This window comes from Crassostrea angulata, chromosome 7, assembly GCF_025612915.1.
Source record: "Crassostrea angulata isolate pt1a10 chromosome 7, ASM2561291v2, whole genome shotgun sequence".
NCBI classification, from domain to species: Eukaryota; Metazoa; Mollusca; class Bivalvia; order Ostreida; family Ostreidae; genus Magallana; species Magallana angulata.
This window is the reverse complement of record NC_069117.1, coordinates 55,996,359-56,020,152: the sequence shown is the minus strand read 5'-3', so window position 1 is coordinate 56,020,152 and position 23,794 is coordinate 55,996,359.

Below are 23,794 nucleotides of genomic sequence, written 5' to 3'. Positions count from 1 at the left end.
TGGCTACCCAGACTTCTGCAGGACGTTTGAATTACTATTTATCTAATGCATGTATTCCTTTCGCCTTTTTTAAACATAAAATTGAAAACTTAATATTAATTTTAATGAGATCAACACCAATAAAGCAGTTTTTATAGACATCGTGAATAATCTTGATCCAAACTTGACGCTAGACGAAAGTTTCCGCTGTATTCCATTTCTAGATGATCTCATCGTGTGCGGAAAAAATATACCCACCGACATGTATTACAAACCAGCCGATACCCGTCAATATCGTCATTCCAATTATTGCCTCCGAGCAATACTAAACGCAGAATTCCATACACCTTATTAAGGCGTTGGTACTAACATAGTGACAATGAAGAAAGAAATTAACCTTTACATGAATTAAAAGCGAGCCTGAATAAACAATGTTATCCACTAGGAATCATAGATGATGGTATAAAAAAGTTTTAGAACTGAACAGAGAAAACATCATTAATGCGAATGATACTTTGCAAGTCTTCTTTTCACCACGACAGTCTTATTCGGTCAAAAAGGGACAATACCCCTGTTGGGGAACTTGAAAATACATTAAAGTTGGGAATTCGTTCAAATTCGGGAAAAAGGACTTTATTACATGTATTAATGCGAACATGCCCTGGGCCTCTACAAATGTTATAGCGGATGCAAAAAAGTTTTATATAGGAGAAAATGGAACAACTCTACGCACCTTTATCCATTTACACAAACAACACATCAATCAACCCAAGTACAGAAAAGTAAACATCTCGATGTTTGTGGCGAAGGAATATTTTCATTTTTTTCCTTCTAAAGGTTTTATACAAACATTTTTTTGCAAACAGTAAGTCCGTAAATTTCCTGAATAGCTTTTAACACCTCAACAAGTAAATTTATTTTGTAGCACATTTTGTAAATTTAGACTTAGTGCTGGTCGTTGTTTAAAACGATTTAGAATTCAGTTTACTCCTTTGTCTTGAAAAAGAGACGGTTCGTGTCATATTTTCACAGCTTTTTCTCAAACTTACATGTGTTATATATAATGAACTTAATTAACAAAAGAGGGAATGAATTGTAATGCTGGTAATGCACATGAAGTTATATAATATCCATACAGTTCACGAACGCTTATTAACAGAGAACCACTTAGTGTATGTAAATGTAAGTAATTATGCAAATATCAAGGTAGAAAAAAATTCCAAAAGCATTTTCACAAAAGCATGATACCTTAGTAGAAAGTTTGGTTTTGGAATGAAGATCCATATCTACTTGATTATCATGTTATTTTGCATTGAATTCTCATCTATACATTCCAAAAAATGGAAAGGACGTCGACAGCAAGGTATGTTGTTTTTTTTAGATTATCTGATAATGACCTACTTAATTTACAGACAATTTAAATATTTCTACAAGTTGACGTTTGCTGATGTCGGTTTTGTGATAGTATAGTATAGTAAAATATATTTCATTTTTACTTTCAGCACAGAGACAATATGTAGCACATTTTCGAACCCATTCTATGAATTCCCACGTACTGTGTCAATGGTGCCTACAACTTGCAAAAAAACATCGCCCAAGGAAGTGCGGAAAGTACTGCACCGGAAGGCGTGTACATATGTAGTTTGAACTACTAATTTTTGTCGGAGATAGGAATAAGATATGACGCTCTCTGATCATTGACATTAAAAAGAGTTTTTGAAAAGATCTTTGTAATGAACTAAAGTACTTTCAGTAGATATTTTATAAAGAACTGAATAAAGTACAAAATATTATAAAGTTACGCATTCAATGATTAATATTTACATCTACCAAGTATTATTCCCTCTATTTCTTCCGGAAACTTATAGTTAATTCGAATTTATAGCTCTATAGAAACAGCCAGATTGAAATCTACACGCCCCGTTTATTGATTGGTCGATATACACAGCGGCTGAAGCTGACAAGAAAGTGACAGGACCAAACTTGACACCCCCAGTTTATCAATTGGTCGAGACACAACTACCTCGGAAAAATCACAGACTGCATGAAATAATCATGACGATGTCAGACTCAAAGTCTCACAGGAGACGATTTGGCTGTTTCTTTTAGTTAACGTACTTACGTACATTAATAGTAATTTTCATAATCAATTTATCAATTGGCTAATAGAAAGATGTTAATATAAACAATAAAATGCTTTCTTTGATGAATCATTCGGGTAATGAAGGTAGCGATCATTGCAGAAAAAATTTACATAACCCGCTAACGCGGGTTATGTATTTTTTCTGCAATGTCGCTACCTTCATATCCAGAATGAATCACCAAAGTGAGCATTTTATTGTTTAAATAAATGTTTGATATTGTGTGTCATCCGATATTTGGTTTACACCGTGATCTCAAAACAAAATGCAATGGCGGACATATGTTTAAAATAACAGTGCAAGGCACATAGTTTGAAGATAGGTTGCAAATCCCATTGAAGCACCAATATTTGAATTTATTATGATTGATTTGTAAGGCGTCATTGATGACGTCAAACACAACCTAGCATTGACATAAATGAATTCAGAAAAGGGAAATCTTATCGAGAAATATGATGAGAATTTGAAGGAAAAACAAATATAAGAGTAATGGTAATCGTTATAAAGGCCTAGCGCTATTTCTAAAAATATAGACTATTAATTGACAATTTTCCCCAACATCAGGATTTTTTAAAAAGATTTTGTGTATATGCCTTGATTGTTGTTAAAAGTTTAGCATTCAGATGCAAAGATTAACTGTAAATTATTTATTATCAAATAATAGTAGTAAAATAATGTAATGAAAATTTCGTAGTTAAGAATGCGTTTGTTGTTCTAAGCTTTGTCGCATATGCCATAAACTTTAAAATGGCTTAATTCTTCCAACTCAGTTAAGCCTATCCTAATTGTTTTAATTAGAACTTTCAGAAAACAATACATTAACAATGGAATCGTGCCACATTCAACATTATACAACTTCTGTATTGTTTTTACTCTACTTCTCTTTAATTGTTCGAAAAAAAAATGCTTTATTGGCCAGTATAAGATGTCCTTACCATAGTAAACCCATGATAAATACATGAATTTAATTAAAAGTTAATGAAAAAAAAGGTGAATCTGATCAAGAATCAAAATTTCTGAAACATTGTTAAATTTTCAAGAAAATGAAAAAAACAAAAATAAAACAACAACATAGAGATTTGAGTAAGACTATGGTGCACCATACGAGAGGTAAATACCGGATCTAAATGCTGAGGTAATTAACTTGGGGCGTGAACTACTTTATTTATAAAACTTAAGAGAATGAAAATGTTAAAAAAAACAGGACTAAATCATAAATCAACGATGAGTTAGGATAATATATGACGAATTTCCAAATCTCACAAACAAAACCGCATATATCAACTGTACGTGGCATGTAGACAATTACAGATGAGAGATATCTCGTAATTTCGCAGTAGTCTATTAATCAACAACGCATATTTAAATAATTCGAATTTTTTATTGCATTGATAAATAGAAAAACCGTACTGCACTCTCTCTCTCTCTCTCTCTCTCTCTCTCTCTCTCTCTCTCTCTCTCTCTCCTATAGATGGAGTGATACACTTGAACACATCTTCTTTCACCGACCGATTTTCATTTTTAAACTGCATGTATGACATTTCTTTCACAGAATTATCTATTGACCTACTTAAGCTCTTCATGAATAGTAAAATGTATGTGAGCTTCATTATATTGATGTTACCTATACACTAAATAATGATTTCGACCATACATGATAAAGAGCGGATATAGGTAGACTTCTTTATTTGGCCAGGGGAAAAAAAGAAAAATCATCTTTATCTTTTCTCAGCTAACTCTTCTGAAATAACACATCTGACAAACCCAGAGGAATTGCATTCAAATTGTTAACTGATCTTATTCTTAAGGGAACAACATAATCTATGACATTTTCAAAAGTAGACGTTTATTGTTTTGCTCGCTTACAAAAATGACAACCTCCAAAAAGTAATTGATTTAACTCTACCCGAGGTTTACAGTCATTACAAAGGTTAAAATCATCTGGAATTCTTGACAGGGCATCTGCGTTTCGATGGTGTATACCTGGCCAATGTTGTAAAATAATGTTATAATGAGACAATTCTTAAATCCAGCAAGCAAGTTGACCCTCAATGTTTTTAAAGTTCAAAAGCCAGATTAAATTATTGTGGTCAGTTCTTAAAATGAATGTATTTGCTAACAAAAATGTCTGAATTATTTTGTAAAGGTAATTATTGCTAGGAGTTCTTTCTGGTGGTACACTATTTTCTCTTTGCATATGTCAACAATTTACTTTACATAAAATTTGTTCTTTACCATTCTGAATTTGAGATAATACCGCAACAACTGTATTTTTGGAGGCATCTGTATCTAAAAAAAAAGTTTCTTTTGAATTTGGATATGCTAATGCCAAGGCGTCAATGATGCATTGATTAATGATATTAAATGCAATATAATTTTCATCTGTCCACAAAAATTTGACTGTTCACTAGTTGATACAGTGTATGTGTAATATTAGCAAAACCATTCACATGATTTCTATGGCAATTTGCAAATCCAAGAAAAGACTCCAATTGTTTTGTATCTTTTGGTATTGGTCAAATCTTAATAAGGATTGACTGATATACCATTAAGACTGACTAACTTCCCTAGAAATTTTTATCTCTTTCTAATAAAGTTCACATTTCTGAGCTTTTAATTTCAATTTGAACTTTTTCAAATCTAGAAATGACAGAAGATAGAGTTCTAGCATGAGAAAAATTGTCCCTACCGAGAATAATGACATCAACTAAATAAGCCAAATATTCATTCCAAGTTATACTGCTTAGACCCCTTGAAAAACTCTACTGAAAGTGGCTGGACTATGACATAGTCCAAATGGTAATCTAAAATGCTCATATAAACAATATTTGGTGGTAAATGCAGTCTCCTTCAGCGACTTAAATTTGCAAATATCCCGATGCCATATCCAATGAACTTAAAAACGTATTTTTCCGTAGTGTTTCTATGCAATCCTGTATGATTGGAATGGGAATTGTATCTTTTGTGTTTACTTTATCGAGGGCCCTATACTCAATACAAAATCTCATTTTAATATCTTTTTTCTCAGCGATACAGAAGAAGAAGTTAATTATGAAATTAAGGGTTGAATAATACCTTTTTCAGGCATTTAGTCAATGTAACTCTTTTTTTCTTTCTCAAAACCAATTGGTTTTATTCGAAGCTTTTGTTTGATAGGTCTTTCTTCATCAATGTCTATCTTATGAGTTATCTCCCCATTAAATAGCCCTAAATCAAAGTCATCTTTGGCAAAACGTGTTGGAATCTATTAAACAAAGAGAAAACTTCATGATAATTTTCATCAGTGTGTATCTTATGAGTCCCCCCTCATTAAATAGCTCTAAATCAAAGTCATCTTTGGCAAAAACGTGTTGGAATCTATTAAGCAAAGAGAAAAATTCAGGATAATCGTTCTTATCTAGATTGTTAATTGATCTCGCATATAAATCTTGCATGTGAAGAAATAATTGAGATCTTAAATTGTCTAATGATGGGATTTTAGCAGATTTATCTACCCAATTTTAGTGAGAAAATAATCTTCTATAGAGTTTAACTCATCTACTGTAGAAGGGCATATTTTCGTTTGGTCAAAGTTTCGTTGTTTCTGAGCCAATTAAATACCGTTGGCATTTAATTTCGTCGTATCGTAATCTCTTTGTATTCATGAATACTTTCGTTAAAAATTCATCACAGATTTTATTTCGTTGATTTATACTGCCAACGAAAATAACGAAATTAAATCTTCAGCAAATACTTCTGTTTCCACAGTATCTTCATACCTAAACCTATATTCTTACCCTTTGAATGTTATGAACCTATTTGTAGGGTTTCGGAAAGAAATTGTTGTTTGTCCTGCACTGATTACTGGATTTTGTGGTTATAGCCCATTTGAAATTTTTGTCTCTTTAAAAAAAAGCAAATCTGTGAAGGGTTTGTCAATCTGAACGGTGAAAAATTTAACTGATTGTGGTGGTATAACAGTTCTTTCTGCAACGATCTGGAAGATCGTGGAGGTTTGTGTATGACCGGCGCATCTTCTCCATTACAACGGACTCTGGTGTGTAAGGGATACATACTTGCGGAGGAGAGGAATCGCCATTGATAGAGACATAAAATGAAGTCTATACTTTTGATCGCTATTATTAAATTGTCTCTTTAAGGTGGCTCTATACACCCACAGTTTATTCCAATTTTCAATAGAAGACCACAAAACATATACTTATCAAATATTAGAATGATGATAGGGATACTATAAGTATTTTAAAAGAATTTTTAAATGTTTTTTCGTGTTTTTATAAAATATTTTTTTAAAAAGTTAGCTATTAACAAATTGAGAGAAATTTTTTGTCATATGATGGATATTTCCTTCGGACACATTAAAAAAAATATAACACTTCTTAACATTCAAAAATGTTCTTTTGCAATTTTTTAGTATTTCCCCAGAATATAATTTTTCATATTTTCTTACTCTGTTGACAAATCATCTGAAAAGTTGCTTGCTGTTATAAGAAAATGTATTTTAATTAATGTGACATAAAAAATTGAATGAAAATCATTGCAAATAAACACAAAAAATATTTTAAATCTTATTTGGTATGAAAGTTCCTCGGGTAAGGGTTATCGTTCCTAAGTCCCAAGGCCCAAACACCTTGGGAACTTTTAATTTCTAAGTTGAAAAAAATTCCTAAATATAATGTTGGAATGATAAATACATACATATTTCATTATTGGCCTGTATAACTTAATATATTCGCTTTAATGCAAAACTTAGTCAAATAAATAAAGGGGGAAATTCACAAGGCTAATAGGTTTAATGTATCCCAACCTGAGAGAAATTCAAAGCCACCCTCCCATCCCTTTGAGGTGGTAAAGAACATCTGTCGATGTATCCCAACCTGAGAGAAATTTCACCGGTTTAGAATTTTCTTTCACAGTATTCAAACAGAAAATACTTCTTAGAAAATTTTGGAAAGTTAAAAAGTTTATTGTTTTCAACACGAATCGAACTCATGACCTATAGGTTTGTAGTGAACCCACTAACCCACTGCGCTGCTGTGTAACATATCGATGATGGGAAAGAAACTATTTAAAAAATTATATTTTATTTTATTGTTTATTTCGATAAATAATACCACACAACGTGAAGGTGTCGCATACCACATTTCTTGAAAGTAATGAATTTTCCAATCATCAAATTAAATCTATTCATTTAACAAGTTTTTCAAAAGAGCGGTCCCCATACATTTCGCCTCAGTTTAAATCAGCCAGTACTGGAATTGCATGCTTCCAGATTTACTTTTTTGCGTACTGCGTCATTAAAAAGTGGTGAATAGAGCCACCTTAAATCATTTGTTAAGCTATACAATTATTGTAAGAAAACAGACAACGAAATTGACTTGTTTTTTTTTTATTTTTTTATTTTTTGACGTAGAAACACAAGAAACTCCAACGTCCTGATAAAAATTGACAAATCTGTAGCGTCAAAAAGATGAGTAATAACCAAATTAGACCATTAATACTTATATTATCTAATTTCTCGTATTTTTCTTCTGCAAGAATCACTCCAAACATGATTTTTATGATTTTACTGTCATAAGACCCCTTACCTTATACCCTGGTTTTAATTTTTACCCATGCCACACGGTTTTGAAAGGTTATGTATCTATGCATGTTTTCCTCCACTGAATATCATTATTCCGCAATAGTTGTACCAATATTTTAGTACTGGTCTCATCAAGTTGCAATACCATCTTAAATGTCTGTGTCCGAACAATTTACCCCAGCAACACGGTTTTAATTTATAGGGTTAAATATCGATGCACGTTTTTTCAATTGAGTACCATAATCCTGCAATAAAGGTAGCAATATTCAAGTTTTGACCTCACCAAGTTGCAAATTTTCAAATGTTTGATCAAATTTACGAATTGAGGCAAAATGGTGTCTATTCTTTGTTCAAGACAAGTGTCCCTTTTAAACTGTCATTACATTTCAACTTATGTAGAGTTACGCTAATTCATTGTCACTGCCTTTACAAAATTTGATTTGATAGGGTACAAATAGTACATCTATCTGTAATAGAACGACAGATGAGATTCCATGGGTCTGCTGCAAGGACAACGTTTAGATACGTAGAGTCAGACCTGGTGACAATAAAATATATCAGGGTTCTTGAATGAGAATTTGTGTTGGAAAAATAAACGACTTTTTAAATTTCATAATAAATTTAGTTCATGCTTTGCCTAACAAACGCATGACTTAATATAGAATAACAGAAATGCTAGGATTCCATAACATTATTTAAGATTTACATTTTCAGCGTATTTAATTGCTTGTTTTAAAATTACGAATCGATTTATTAATGTACAGTGCAATAAATCAAAAAGAAATGAAAATCACTTAAATTTTTCAATAGTCAAATTTAAATCGTACGATTGCTGAAAATAATATAAATTTTATTAATAAGGAATCATTTTTTGAATATCACGAGGAGAAAATCTCGGTCGGGGCATGATCAAATTTAATCTAAAACGTTCGGGCTTTATTGGATTTGATCATGTTCCGACCAAACTGACCACCTCATAATACTAAAAGAATGATTCCTTAGTTATAACACTCTTAATATTCACGCAAATGCTTGCAAGAAAATTTGACTGTACACACACCTGGTATAGCAGGTTATTTACTCCCCAGGTACAGCAACAGTTTTTCAGCAATGACTCTCTATACGATTGATTTTATTAACACGTAATCTATAGCTATGAGTAAACAAACACAGATAACATGCATTTGTAAAGACCATGTATATAAACAAGATAAAAAATCGAAGCTCTTTCCTGATATTTGATCATAAGCATAAGTCATGGTTAAATTAGCTATGATCGTCAAAATTGTGCTAAGGTGTTTGAGAAATATAGAACGTGTACGATGGAATCGGACCGTGTACAACAGAGTATACAACCCGCATGTTGTGCTATACCCAGAGAAAATGAAATTCACAAGTTACCGTGTTTGAACTATAAAATTTGTTCGATGCAAATTTTAAACAATAAAATAAGGCGACATTGCAGAAAAAATACACAACCCGCGTTAGCTTTACACAGATATCATAAATCCTACCCCACATTTATAAGCCTATCTATACTACTATATTAAAATAATAACCTCGAATTTTTGGTCTTTAATAGCGAGAAATCGGAAGAATACTGTCTTTTGTTTTATATATTTTAAACAACATTGGTACTTGAAAATTACCAATTTGTTTTTATTTTTTCTCAGTTAAGCTTCGCTAATTAATAATCAACGAAAATTCCTCTAAAAATCCCGGAAATCACCTGGATTTTTTGGATTTTACAATCTTGCGCTTGCGCAATACATTCACGCGAACGGGATCTTTTGTTTATGTTTCCACAATATCACATCTGCATGAATAAACTCGGAAATGATAATGCAAATAGGGGTAAATTTTGCTATATATTCTGTTCATATATATTAGTGATTTCTTATGAGATAAGTATAAAATAACAAATTTGCATTTCAACTAAGTACTTACTTTTGTTTTCGTGATGACAAAAAATATTTGATTACATGCAAAAAAACCCAGTTACATTATATTTGTTAGGAGAGTGAAGATAGAATATGTTTTGTCGTAAAAATGAATAATGTCCTAAGGAACCAGTTTTACAAAGAAAATAGTGTAAGTTTGTGAAAAGGTGTTAAATTCTTCCATTCTTTGGATTTAAATTTTTAGTTGAAAGGTATTTGCAGTCTCAAAAAGGTTTTTTGTGATGAATTTGACTGTTATTTTCAAGGCAACTTCATGAACTTTCTCCAAAATCGTTTCGGGGCGATTCTGCAATTTTCTGCTACATTACGGGTATAAGGGAGGCATTCTAACTGTGGTGAGGACCTTTCCCGACACACAGATTATTCAAACTGAGGAAAGTGTGGTGAAATTAATAGCATTATTGTAGGCTAAATTAAGCTTTGTTATGTAAATGTCAATAATAAGGTGTGTCTATGTACCTATTTCGTAAATGTCCGATATGCAATGTCAACCCGTGCACGCACGGGTCAAAGTCTAGTTGATCTAAAGAGAACACATACAAGACAAGTGGTGTACCCACATATCTTATGTTGACCTTTATTACGAAAACAAATCTTGTGATATCAGTGCTGGAGAACTTAACAATCATGAACACGTGACAAAAATACTCTCATGAACACTCACGCTTCTAGTGTTTATTTTAGATCCCGACCCCCACTGTATAAATAATGTTAGCTTTTTAAACGGCTAAGAATGTCGGCCAGCGGAATATTAATTTTAGGTCAAAAGTGAATATACAATCTTAAATATTAAAATACAAGATATACAGTTTCCAGACCAGACCCTTTCAGTTTCGCAGTAAAAACCATGCCTCGTGTTTATAGTCTATTTCATAGAATCTAGGTATTTGTAATCAAATATAAAATCTAGAGGTTTATAGATTTTAAACTTTATCTTCATTAATTGTTTGATAAAATGAGTTCTAGAAATAAATGTGACAATACAAAAAAATATTTCTGTTGCAACAATTAACATGCTTAAGTAGAGATCCCCCATAGGATTAATTTTGGATCCACGCCTGACCTAGTAATAGCATCAATAGTGAAACAGACTATACAATTTTATGCAGAATGTTCCTTGAAAATGACTCGATATACTAGGTTTTCATGCAAAAACAGACACCCATTATTTTTCTAAAAGCATGGTATTGCACACCACAATCATCAAACATGGCTATGATTTTATTAAGCAAACCAATGTTTATATTTTCAACCACTCTACACGTGGCTGAACACGAACGATAACTCTGTTCTGAATATTATCGTTTTATATAAATAACCACTAGTCGGTGAAATAAGACATAAATCTTAAAAGATGTTCATGTTTTAACATAAATCAAAGTAGGATATGATATGATAAACGACCAGTACGTACGTATTTTGAGAATATTATCCTAACACTTAATACTTCCGCTCGAAATTTTACAGGAACTGAACAAATCTTGGTGAAGTCTCGTGAACTTTCATTCGAGCACCTCTGGATATATTACATACTTAGCAACGATAAAGAAAACATTCCGAACACATTCGCAGGGGTGTATCGGTACAATGAAAATAATAATGGGGACAATTTTCACATTGTAGAGCTACAGCTGAGAATCTAAAAGTTTCTATTAATATACCTTTGTTTAACATATGCTCTTACAGTTTTATAAAGAGACTTTAATATAATACTTTACAATTTTCCTCCAAGACCCTCCAATTGTTAAAATCTTGCATGCCACCTTTTGTTTTAAATTGGTACAATACAGCCTCTTGACCAACTGACTGAAAAAAAACCCAGAGTCAAAATATTATTATTAAAGTCTACATAAAATAGGTATCACAACTTCTTTATATTTCAAAAAAAGTTCATTCATAACACTATCTTTAGTATTTCACTTGTTACATTTCAATTTCAAAGGGGCTTTCTCAACTTCTTATTAAATGCACACATCCAACATAACATGGTAATATATCGTAACTTTCACTAGTGTTGTCATAATTAGTAGTATTTATATTTTCTAAAAGATTCTTAAAATGTTAAAAACCTCTCTTGCACAAACATCACAACAGATTTTTTTTTAATATTCTTAAAAAAACGAAAAAATACTGCCTTTGGTTACATATTCTTAGGTATTCCATTCTGTCTCCCTGCTATTGTTCGTAGATATGTTTAAACTTCTGGGCTTTTTATATAAACCTTTTTCTTATCACAAAATATAATCCTATTTTCGTCTGAGATTGTATACATTAAAATTATGCATGGCATCTCTACAGTCATGGTATTTATATTTACAAAAATCATTAAACCAGTAACTAGTTTATCACTACAACGTTCTCTATCTTGTATTCATTTGCCAGACCAGTAGCGATAACACAATAGGGTTTCATTATTTTACAAAGTGTCTTATTAAAACAAAATGAGATGTATTTTTTAGAATTATTTTTTTTTGCTGCAAAAACCTGCTAGTATGATAAGTCTGCATGAAACTTAAACTCTTATGATATATAAAATTTAAAAGAATCATTAATTTCGTCAGAAGAAAGATTTCTCTTCTAAGGAAAATACAGCAGTTCAATTTTTGTACAGGACGAAGTAATTCAATTTTGCTTCAATTAAGGCTTATTTACAGCTTTTCCGGGGAAAAAAATACGGCTAAGAGATATTTTTGTCAATTAAGCAGAAATAAAATTTTCTTAAAAAAAAAATTTAGCATAAAAATTGCAGCTTATATTGCTTTAAATTTGCCACAAAATTATCAACTTCCTCTTGTGTAGATAAACGAAAATTGTTAGAAAGAATACAACCCCCCCCCCCCCAAAAAAAAAAAAAAAAAAAATTCGAATACTAAATATGTTGAATTTTTTTTTATCAATTCTATTATTTACCCATTAAATGTTTTAACTATAACGAAACTTTTAAAGACTTTGCACCGCATTTTGTGACAACTTAAAGCCTCAACTTGTAATAAAATGACGACGAAAGCGTTTAAGGCGGGGAACCTGTAAGTGAAAAATATAAAATTTTGTAACGACCTTGAAATTAATCCCAAGCGGCTTTTTACTTAAAGTGAATAAGTAGTATATCAACATTGAAAATATTTATACGAGAATGATGGAAATAAGTGAAAAAACCCCGACCGATAGAAATAGACGTCAAAATGCTAAACGACACATGTCAGTAAAAGGGACGTAGATAGCAGGTAATACAGGGTAAATTTGATTGGAACATATTTTTATTGTACAAAATTACAGCTGGGATTTGGGACAAGATCAAAAACTTAGACTACCCTCTCCTGATTCAAGTATTTAATACAGTACAAATAATGTATACACAACATGTAAGGTCAACAGATCATATGACAGTTATATATCAATTTTCAATGGTGCCCATACATCAACTAAATCTTTCTTTGTCTTTGATATAACGATAAACTAAAGAAAATAAATGTTTGTTTTTGATGTCACTGATTGTGCTGTCGCCTCAAAGTAGGGCATGGGTATTAACAATATTTATATTAACAATATTTGAAAATCTTATTAAAAAAACATCTCTGGCCTCTTTATATTTGTAACAAGTGAAAAAAAAATGGTTATTGTCTTCGAGCATCAACGTAACGACTGGATTGACATCGCACATTGCGCCGCCTGGCAAAACTTGTTGTTATATGTACAGATTTTTTTTTATTTTCATGAGAAATAATTAAAGCACAGATTTGAATTTTCAGCATTGTTTGCCAAAGAGTCATTTTAGAAAACATAGAAGTCTTATGAAATTGCTATGCACAGATTTTAAGTTATTTGATCTGTCTGCGCTTGTTCACGACAACCCTCGTAAATCAGAACATTCTTTCCATTAAACTGAATTACATTATTTTATTTAAACTCCCGATATATATATATATATATATATATATATATATATATATATATATATATATATATATATATATATATATATATATATATATATATATATTAGGGATGTCAAATCAGTCAATTTTTAGTACTCGGTTACTCGGACGTTTTGTAAAACTGTAAAACCTTGGTCACTTTTGTAGAAATAAAACCACATGATCTAATGGGAGGTTTCCCCGTAAGTGTGCTACAGTATCAACTCTATCAAGTTCTCCTAACATAGCGGATTTACGATCTTAGTACACTTTTTCGTTCCTAGATTTTATAGTATTACGGGACGGTATGTTGTAGTTTGGTGCGACGATGGACATCAGTTTTTAAAGCCTTTGCCTTCGACCATTTGTAACAACATGTGATCACACACAATCATATCAACAATCGCACGTGTAATATCATGTCTCTTTTCCCGAGAATTTACGGTTTCTTGGAGAATTGACAAAATTCGATAAAGTCAGTTGATTTTCTGGAGTTTCTGGCCTGTCAGATTCCTCCTTATGTTTAAGACGAATGTGATTTAACATGTTTGTCGTTCCCCCCGTATAGGATAAGTTTACTTATCACAGCTGACATTTTACGTTTTTTGAATCTTTAGTTCTTTAAAAATATTTCCAGACCGTTGAAGTCGGTGGTGGCATTTTAGGTCTGTTCAATTTCTCTTCTGTGTGCTATCTAATTTATATAATAGACTATATAAACGATGTTCAGTGAAAACAAATCATTGAAGTAAGCCAAAAATAAGAGTAGAAGACAGCCAGAGGTGAGAAAAGCTAGGTTACAGGTGCTTGGTCATGATAATTACTATATAAACACTGCCACAGGCGATAACGGTCATTTAGCATATTTAAAGGCGTAGGAAATCCTAATTACTGTATGTACAAGTGCAATGGACATTTAAAAGTTTTAAAACCGATGTTTTAATGCATTATTAAATAAACTTAGAAATATTAAAAAATATACATCCGAGTAACCGAGTACCGATTTTAGTATTCGATACTCGGACGTTCGATCGAGTACCCGGTTAACCGGGTAGTCGTTGACATCCCTAATATATATATATATATATATATATATATATATATATATATATATATATATATATATATATATATATATATATATATATATATATATATATATATATAGGGGAATTGCAGATCAACAATTTAATCCTTTAAGCCCCTTTCACAATTGGCGCACGAGCACTTTACAACACTTTGCGATCGGAATTTTTTAGATTAACACGAGCTCTCTCATACGTTGCTCGACCTCTCGCGTACGTTGCACGTCTCCTAAAAAAAGTGGACATGCACACTTTTCAGACTCGACCGAATGCGATCCAAATCATCGCAGTGCAACGCACGAAGATTAATACGAACGTTTTACAACGTTTTGTGTACTCGCAAGAGTGATGCACGATTTTCAAAGGTCGATGAATCGCAGTTGTTTATGCGTGTGTTTTGCGACCATGAGACTGTTGCTCAACATGTCTAATGTTATCTTGCAACGTTTAACTATCATTGCACAACTTATCAGTAATATGCCATGCTTTGCCACTAGTATATATACCCGGTATAAGCATCTCTGTTTCAGACCAAAATTGACAATATACATTTATTGCATGATGGTGAGGAAAATATGAAGAATTATTTCTCTAAGAAAAATGATTATACAAAACACGTTGATTTTTTAAATTGTTTGACTTTTCAAAAGCAATAACGTCGTGATTGTTTGATTTCAACTGTTACTGTCTCACTTTTCTTTCATAATTCTTAATCATAGATAGTTAAGTTGGTTTTGTGATATATAGAGAATCACAATGATTAAATATTTTTGATTTAATCATAGTTGTCTACATCATATGCTCATATCGGCTTTTTTCACTCTGATGAAATCGCCCTGTCACGTGACTTTCTAGACCAATCAAATATAATATAAATATCGTAATGAGGTATACTTATAAATGTTGCTGCATCTCTGTTTCTCCTTAGGCGGGATGTTCTCTCGCTTTCAACTATGTCTACTGAAGTGCGTCGGAAATGGGCGGTATATATACCCCTTCTGACTCGCACGAGCATCCGTACCATGATCGCACGTCCAATCGCATTGGCGCACGTTCAATCGTCCGGTCACCTGGTCTCTCGCGCGATCCTATCACTTTATCTTTCAACAGTCCCTTTCATTGTACAGCAGTCGCAAGATATATCGCAAGATTTAATGCAGTTACATCGCACAACACTTGCTTTGATCGTACGAATTTCGTACGAATACTGATTTCAAATGCGATTATTTCAGCAACAGTTTACGATATATATCTAAATTTATCGATCCCACGAATATCCAGTCACTTCTGCTCGTGTGCCAATTGTGAAAGGATCTTTATATGCATGTTGATTTTCATTTCTTAGGTATTCTGTTCAAAATCATGCACTTTATACGATACAGATCCAGCACTTTTTTCCTAGTTTTAACTTTTTAGGTCTTTCCACCTTTCAGGTGAAAGACCTCTTGTTTTCTTTATGTTTTTTCTTCTTCTTCTTCTTCTTCTTCTTCTTCTTCTTCTTTTCTATTTAGCTCGGAGTGACTTTTTTATTATTAGAGTTATCCAATTTAAACTTTATGTAATTGCTCATTAAAAGTTATGGTACCAATTGACCCTGTGTCAAAGAACTCCCAGAACTTACAGAGTTATTGCCCTTTGAGAAGGAAATGCTTGTTATCGCTACTCCTCTGAAACCATAAGAGATAGAGATTTGGAAGTTTTACCAATGTCTTCATTACACTTAGAGGGTTCTTCAATCTATTCATACCAAAAAGATCTGAGGCCCCCTTGTAGTAGTTATTGCCCCTGAAAGTATTTAAATTTCCATAAAATCACTTCCAACTTCTTTATTATTTATCATAGAGACTTCGGACCACTTGGGATGGAAGCGTCTACCTTGGCCGAACAAAATGACAAAAAGGTCAAAGGTCAAGGTCATTTGAGAAGCCGTTAATTAATGAGTTTTCATATCTCTTTTGTTAAGGGTGGTAGAGAAAAACTTTTTTATGGATTTAGTAGGACATCTTAAGACAATTTAAAATATAGCCCTTTGGCTTATACTTTTGAATAATTACAGAGTTATAGCCCCTATTGTACGAAATGCTTGTTATCGCTACTCCTCTGAAACCATAAAAGATAAAGACTTGGAACTTTTACCAATGTATTCAGTACACTTGGAGGATTCTTCAATCTATTCATACCGAAAGGATCTGAGGCCCTCTTCTAGTAGCTATTCCACCTGAAAGTTTTTAATTTTCTATAAAATCATTTCCAACTTTTTTATTATTTGTCATACAGACTTCGGACCACTTGGAATAGAAGCCTCTACCTTGGCCAAACAAAATGACATAAAGGTCAAAGGTCAACGTCATTTAGATGTCTTTTAAATAATGAATTTTCATATCATTTGAAATACAGAATTATAGTAAGGGTTTCAATAGCTTGCTGGATTGCGCAATATGGTATTCAATTGTGTCAGCCAGGTATCACATCAAGTCCTGTGGTTACTCAAGTAGAACTTGTTATTCATTTTGTACAAAGACAGCTAGCCTGTAGAACACTCTCTTCTATTGTTAGCTTTACTGTTTATACGATTGTGTAAAGAATATTCACTTGGCTCAGTTTTGTTCATAGTAAGTGGAAAAAAATTCAGAAAAGTAATTAGATAAATCTTTACCGATATATACCACACGGAATTTTTAAAGAAATGGCTTGATAATAATAAAACTAAAAAATCTCTTTTACATTTGTAAAACCATTTATCAATTAATGGCCTTGTGGTTTTCCCATTTTATAGTACAACATATATCATAGGTATAGTAATGTTTTGTATATCTTATTGAGCAATCTAGCAATTCATTAAAATATTAGGTGGAAAGACCTCTAATTGTTCTCGAACAATTAGCCTACTAGTTCTTTTTGATATTTGTTAAAATATACTATCCGTCTCTTTAAATTTAGTCTTTGTTTCTTTAAATTTGCTTTCGTGTTTGCCAACTTTTATACATTCGAAAATCTTGAGTCAATGGAGAGTTGCATCAAGCTTTGCGTTTTTCTAATCACTGTGTCTAGTATTTTGTGTTTGTCCTTTATTTGTTTTTAACCTTTAAGTTACTGGAGACTTGATTAGCAGTTTGGATACTTATCGGGGAAGATGTTTTGACGATGTCGCTGTCCCAATAAAGTAATCTTTCAGCTTTCCCTATAACTTCGCTTATTGGGAACAAATCACACGCTGACTTGTAATTCGAAGCGGAGGTCGACAATGGTTTTCGAGGGGTGTCAATGTCAACTTTTACCCTCCCAAACAGACAGTATCTATATAATAGACTGGTAATGAATGAAGTCGGAGGCACTATAAATGTTACCCTCAGAACAGGCACTATTTATTTAATTATACAGCATGTCTTAATTTTAAAGAAAACTTTACTACTTTTATATATGAATGACTTAAAGTGTACGGCGAACCGTACGCGCATAATTTACGTGCATGTAACAATTCGTTGTGTTACCCCTTGACAAGTGTGTTGCTAACGCTGAGGGTAATAGAACGGATTATATACTGCGTCTAAACCAATCAGATTTCAGTATTTAACATGAAAGTATATTAATATATTTTGGTGTCATGGTGTTTTGTCCTGTTCACTCAGGTAGAACAAACAATGCACTAAAAATGTATATTAAATGCATCGACGTTTATGAACAAATAGCTAATAGATCTTAATTCGTCGAACAGCTTATTCTTCCAAACAATTACCTTACTTGTTTGAACAAATCCTTTTTAGTCGTAATTTGTCCGAACAAATAACTTATTCGTCCAAACACATATTTCAACTTGCCCTTCCACGCTGCCAAACATACTTGACCTCCATGACCTTCAAATACAAACAATTCAGGTTTCACTATTTAGCGCAGAAGTAAACAACACACTTGACAGGTTCGTATGTTCAAGAGAAACAAGGTCACGTGTGGTAAAGCGTGACTTATCTTGTCTGGCGGTGTCGATAGATGTCAAGGTGGGTCACAGCGCTATTTAAAAAGCTTATACGAGTACTGCGCGTGGAAAATTGTAAAACATTTGACAGAAATATTTTCTTTTCATAGTGAAAAACGTGGGCATTACAACAAGTGTTTAAACACATGTCATTCAAAAGTGATATTGTAAAATATTTATGTGCATTATTTTAACATTAAAATACTTTCTTTGGTGATCCATGCGGGATATCAAGGTGGCGTATGAATCATCATAGAAAGCCATCAATTTTAATGTTTCTTAAAATTTTCTTTTAGCAAACTAATTAATTGACTTTAAAAAGTAAGTAAAAGAAACTAATTTCTTTAAATGTACATAAGGATGTTACCTAAAAGAAACAGCCAGATCGTCTTCTTTGGGATTTTTAGTGACACCATCGTGATTCTTTCGTGCAGTCTGCAATATTTCGAAGGTCGCTATAGGTTTCGAATAATCAGATCAATTACATATCAGTCCTGTCAGTTTCTACAGGACTATGAATCACAGTTACTGTAACTTTACGTAAGAAATAGAGTGAATCATAATAGATAAAGTAAATATAAATTTATCCTTTGATATGATGAAAACAATAGCCATATAATATCTTTAGAATTGATATTTGTTAGTGCGAAATAAATCGCAAAATTAAGTTAAATGTGTTTATTGTGTCAGGAGTGCTGGTCGAGGGGTGAATATTTTCAGTATTGAAAAGTGACATTATTTTCTCCTAAACTTGTTTCTATTTAGCAATAATTATGATAATGATAATAATAGTACCTGTCTTCCGAGCACAGCAACACAAGCTGTATAAAAAAAAATGGTAGATTAGGCGTGTAAAATGCCTATATAAGGAGGGGTTAGGTAATGTAAAATTAAGATATCAACAAATCTGTTATTGTTAAAATAAATCATTCCAAACAATGTTTATTACACTAACCATCGATTTAAAACCCTTGAATATGTTCAATATATTTATTCAAAATGACTTTTGCGTATCCAATCATTGACATAGTACTAGTATATTGTTTATAGAAATTTTATTTTATGGTGTGGGTTTAGACTATCTTTTCTTTCTAAATAAAGTGTAATGAAAAACAAACCGATTTCAATCAACAAAAACATGGAAAGATGACCCATTTTGTATTAAAAATATCATTTTGTATCCTAACACTAGATCGTTTTGTAAAAATAATACAAATTCATGGCCAAAGTAACATAAAGCATTTAAACAAAGCACTGTGTTGTGACTGAAATGGCTCAACCCATCAGAACATCAGACAAAAGATATCCTTGTAGAATGGGTTCTTTAGGTTGAGGAACTGAGTATTGTATTATAATATTATCAAATAGATTTATTAGAAATCAAATAGATTAAAATTGTATTTTACGACTTAACCAAATGGCCATTTGCGCTATCTAATTCACCTATCTTCTTTCAAACCATCAGTCAGCTAAAATGGATTAAATTACAAATGAGTGTAATAAATTAATTTTTCTTTAAAACTAAAAATCACTATCTACTTTTCAAAATGTCATTAAAGCCCCTTTCACAATTGGCGCACGAGCTCTTTACAACACATAGTTATTTAAGTATTTTTTGCTGTACCAAGGCTTTAAATATATATATATATATATATATATATATATATATATATATATATATATATATATATATATATATATATATATATATATATATATATATATATATATATATATATATAAAAGAGAAAAATCTAAGAAAATAATAATCATTTTATCCATGTAAATGTAAACAATTATTTTAATTTAACCAACATTCTGATAAAATATATATAGCATAATTTATTATTATTTATTATAAGTTCTACAAAGAGTTTTAAGTTATCTAGTTTGATTTTTAGACCTTTATGAACATTCAACGCGATGATAAACAAATCCTCGGCGCACCCTTACTCTCGAACCCGTCCTAATGACAGGTTGGCCGTGGGTGTGTAGTCTGTCTATCAGGTCATCCTGCTGTTTCGTAAAGTTGTCCTTGGGCTCTTGTTGGCCGAATTCTTTGGTGCGCGTGTGTAGCTGCATGTTATTGGTGTTCCAGTGTTGTGTTCGTCTCTACTTTCTAAGTCTTTATATAACTTTCCGTTCACATTCAGGCGGTCTTTCACTAGTTTGGTTTTGTTTCCTTGATTTCTGAGCTCCCTTATGATAGGATTAAGTTGTTTTCTATTTCATTAATAGCGCACTGTAATTGTTAATTAATGCCGAATACTCTTCCTTTTAATTTGTAAGATTTTTGTAGGACACTTAATATGTCATTTTCATAAAGGAATTTCGCTACGATAGGCCTGCTCCTGTTCTGTTGAAACGACCGAACCGATGCATGTCGTACCAAATTCTACTTTCCAGTCAATTCCCAGTTCGAAATATATGAAGTCCCGCAATTTGCCCTCCGTGTCATCTTCCTTTGTTTCGTCTCCATTTTAATTTTATTTCATGGAGGGGCATTGCAGATCAATAATTTAATCCTTTAAGCCCCTTTCACAATTGGCGCTCTAGCACTTTACAACACTTTGCGATCGGAATTTTTTAGATTCGCACAAACTCTCACATTCGTTGAACGAGCTCTTGCATACGTTGCACGATGTCTCGCATTCGTTGCATGCATTTTAGTGCTCGCATCAAGTCTCCACAAAATAGTGGACATGCACACTATTCAGACGCTACCGAATGCGATCCAAATCATCGCAGTGTAACGCGCAAACACTAGTACGAACGTTTTACAACGTTTTGTGTCCTCGCAAGAGTGATGCACGATTTTTAAAGGTCGTAAGATGAATTGCTGCTGTATATGCGTGTGTTTTGCGACCATGAGACTGTTGTTCAACATGTCTCATGTAATCTTGCAACGTTTTACTATCATTGCACGACTTATAAGCCTCAATATGCCACTAGTATATAAGCATCTCTGTTTCAGACCAAAATTGACAATATACATTTATTGCATGATGGTGAGGGAAATATGAAGATTTATTACTCCAAGAAAAATCATATTTACCGAGGGCTTCGCCATATAAACATTAATGCAAAAAACGATTTATCATATCGAACAAAATATGATTAAACAAAATACGTTGATTTCTAAAAATTGTCTGACTTTTCAAGAGCAATAACGTCGTGATTGTTTGATTTCCTATTTTTATGTCTCACTTTTCTTTTATAATCTCGAATCATAGATAGTTAAGTTAGTTTTGTGATATAAAGAGAATCATAATAATTAAATATTTTTGATTTAATCATGATTGTCTACATCGTATGTTCATAGCGGCTTTTTCATTCCTATGGAATCGCCCTGTCACGTGACTTTCTAGACCAATCAGATATAATAAAATAATCATATTGAGGTATATTAATAAATGCTGCTGCATCTCTGATTTTTCTCGGGCTGCACGTTCTCTCGCTTTCAACTATGTCTACTGAAGAGCATCAGAAACGGAGAGTCGCACGAGCATTTATACCATGGAACGCATGATTGCACGTCCAACATTGGTGCACGTTCAATCGTCCGATCACCTGGCACCGGGGCCATAAAACTTAAACAAGCTCACTTTTGATCTAAGTCTCACTTTTCTACTATATATTCCTTGTGGAAAATAAAGACTGAGATCAAAAGTGAGCTCATCTAAGTTTTATGGCCCCGGGGCCATAAAACTAAGACGAGCTTACTTTTGATCGAAGTCTTACTTTTACAAAAGAAACACATAGTGGAAAAGTGAGACTGAGATCAAAAGTGAGCTCGTCTCAGTTTTATGGCACCGGGGCCTGGTCTCTCGCGTGATCCTATCGCATTATCTTTCAACAGTCGCTTTCAATGTACAACAGCCCCATATGGACGCAAGATACATTGCAAGATTTAATGCGTTTACATTGCTCAACGCTCCCTTAGATCGCGCGAATTTCGAACGAATACTTATTTCAAATGCGATTATTTCGGCAAAAGTTTACGATTCAAAGCTAACTTTTTCGGTCGCACGAATATTTTGTCGCTTCTGATCGTGCGCAAATTGTGAAAGGGGCTTAACGCACACCCCCTTAGGTCAAGTTGGTAGTGGGATAACTCCATAGGTTTGTAATGTTAACAGGTATATTTAAATATTATATTAGACAAGCAAACTTGAATGCCAAAATATAAATGAGCTGATATATTTACAAGATCTATATTATGTTTAAAATAAGTTTGAAAAAGAAATTTTAGTTAATTTGCTTCATCTGAGGTATTTCTCTTTTTAATTTTAATCACAGTTTGATAAAAAAAAATAGTTGTTCATGCACTGATCAATTGAATATTTTTTCTGCTATAATTAGCTCGCTATTGCGTATATAAGGTTTTTTTTTTTAATTTAAAAATATCTTTTAAATTTTATTGATACTACATGATTTTGATGAACAGCTGTTGTAAATAGAATTTGAGGGATAACTGAATCGACCAATTTCATAGAATCAAACAGGCAGTGTAAAAAATTCATGCAGGGAATCGTGCACAAGGCAAATAAAGCCTAAAATCTCAAAATGTTTAGAGCTTCCTACATTTGGTATGACCTCGGAACATTAAGTAAAATTAGGCACCTGACGAAGAAAAGACATGAAGATTCTAAGATGATCTATAACTAGATAAAGTTAAAAAATAATCCTGTAACAAAGTGATATTATTATTAGCACCTGTAGGTTCACATATTTTTTCTCAAAATATCTATAGTTCGTACTTGTGTTTTGTCATCATCTCTTTTGATTCTTATCTAGCCAAATATCTGTCAAAAGTCGTGGTCTTATCAACCTCCAGCAGCAAGCCATGCTAAAGTATTTACAATCGATACACATGCGCTGTTGGACAAAAGTCTAAGCTAACTAACTATGGACCATCAATTTTTTTTTTCACAATAAATTGATAATTTTTAGTTTTTACAAAGCACACTTTTTGCAAAGTCCATACTTTAAACTCTGTAAAAAGAATTCAATCAAACGTGTTGAAGTGTCTCTTTAATATAAATACTTATATATATATAATTTTTAGAAACTCTATGAAATATTTTTGATCACCGACAAGAATGACAATTATGCAGTACATTGAATTGTAAAAAAAAATCTCCTGCCACCTTGAACCGG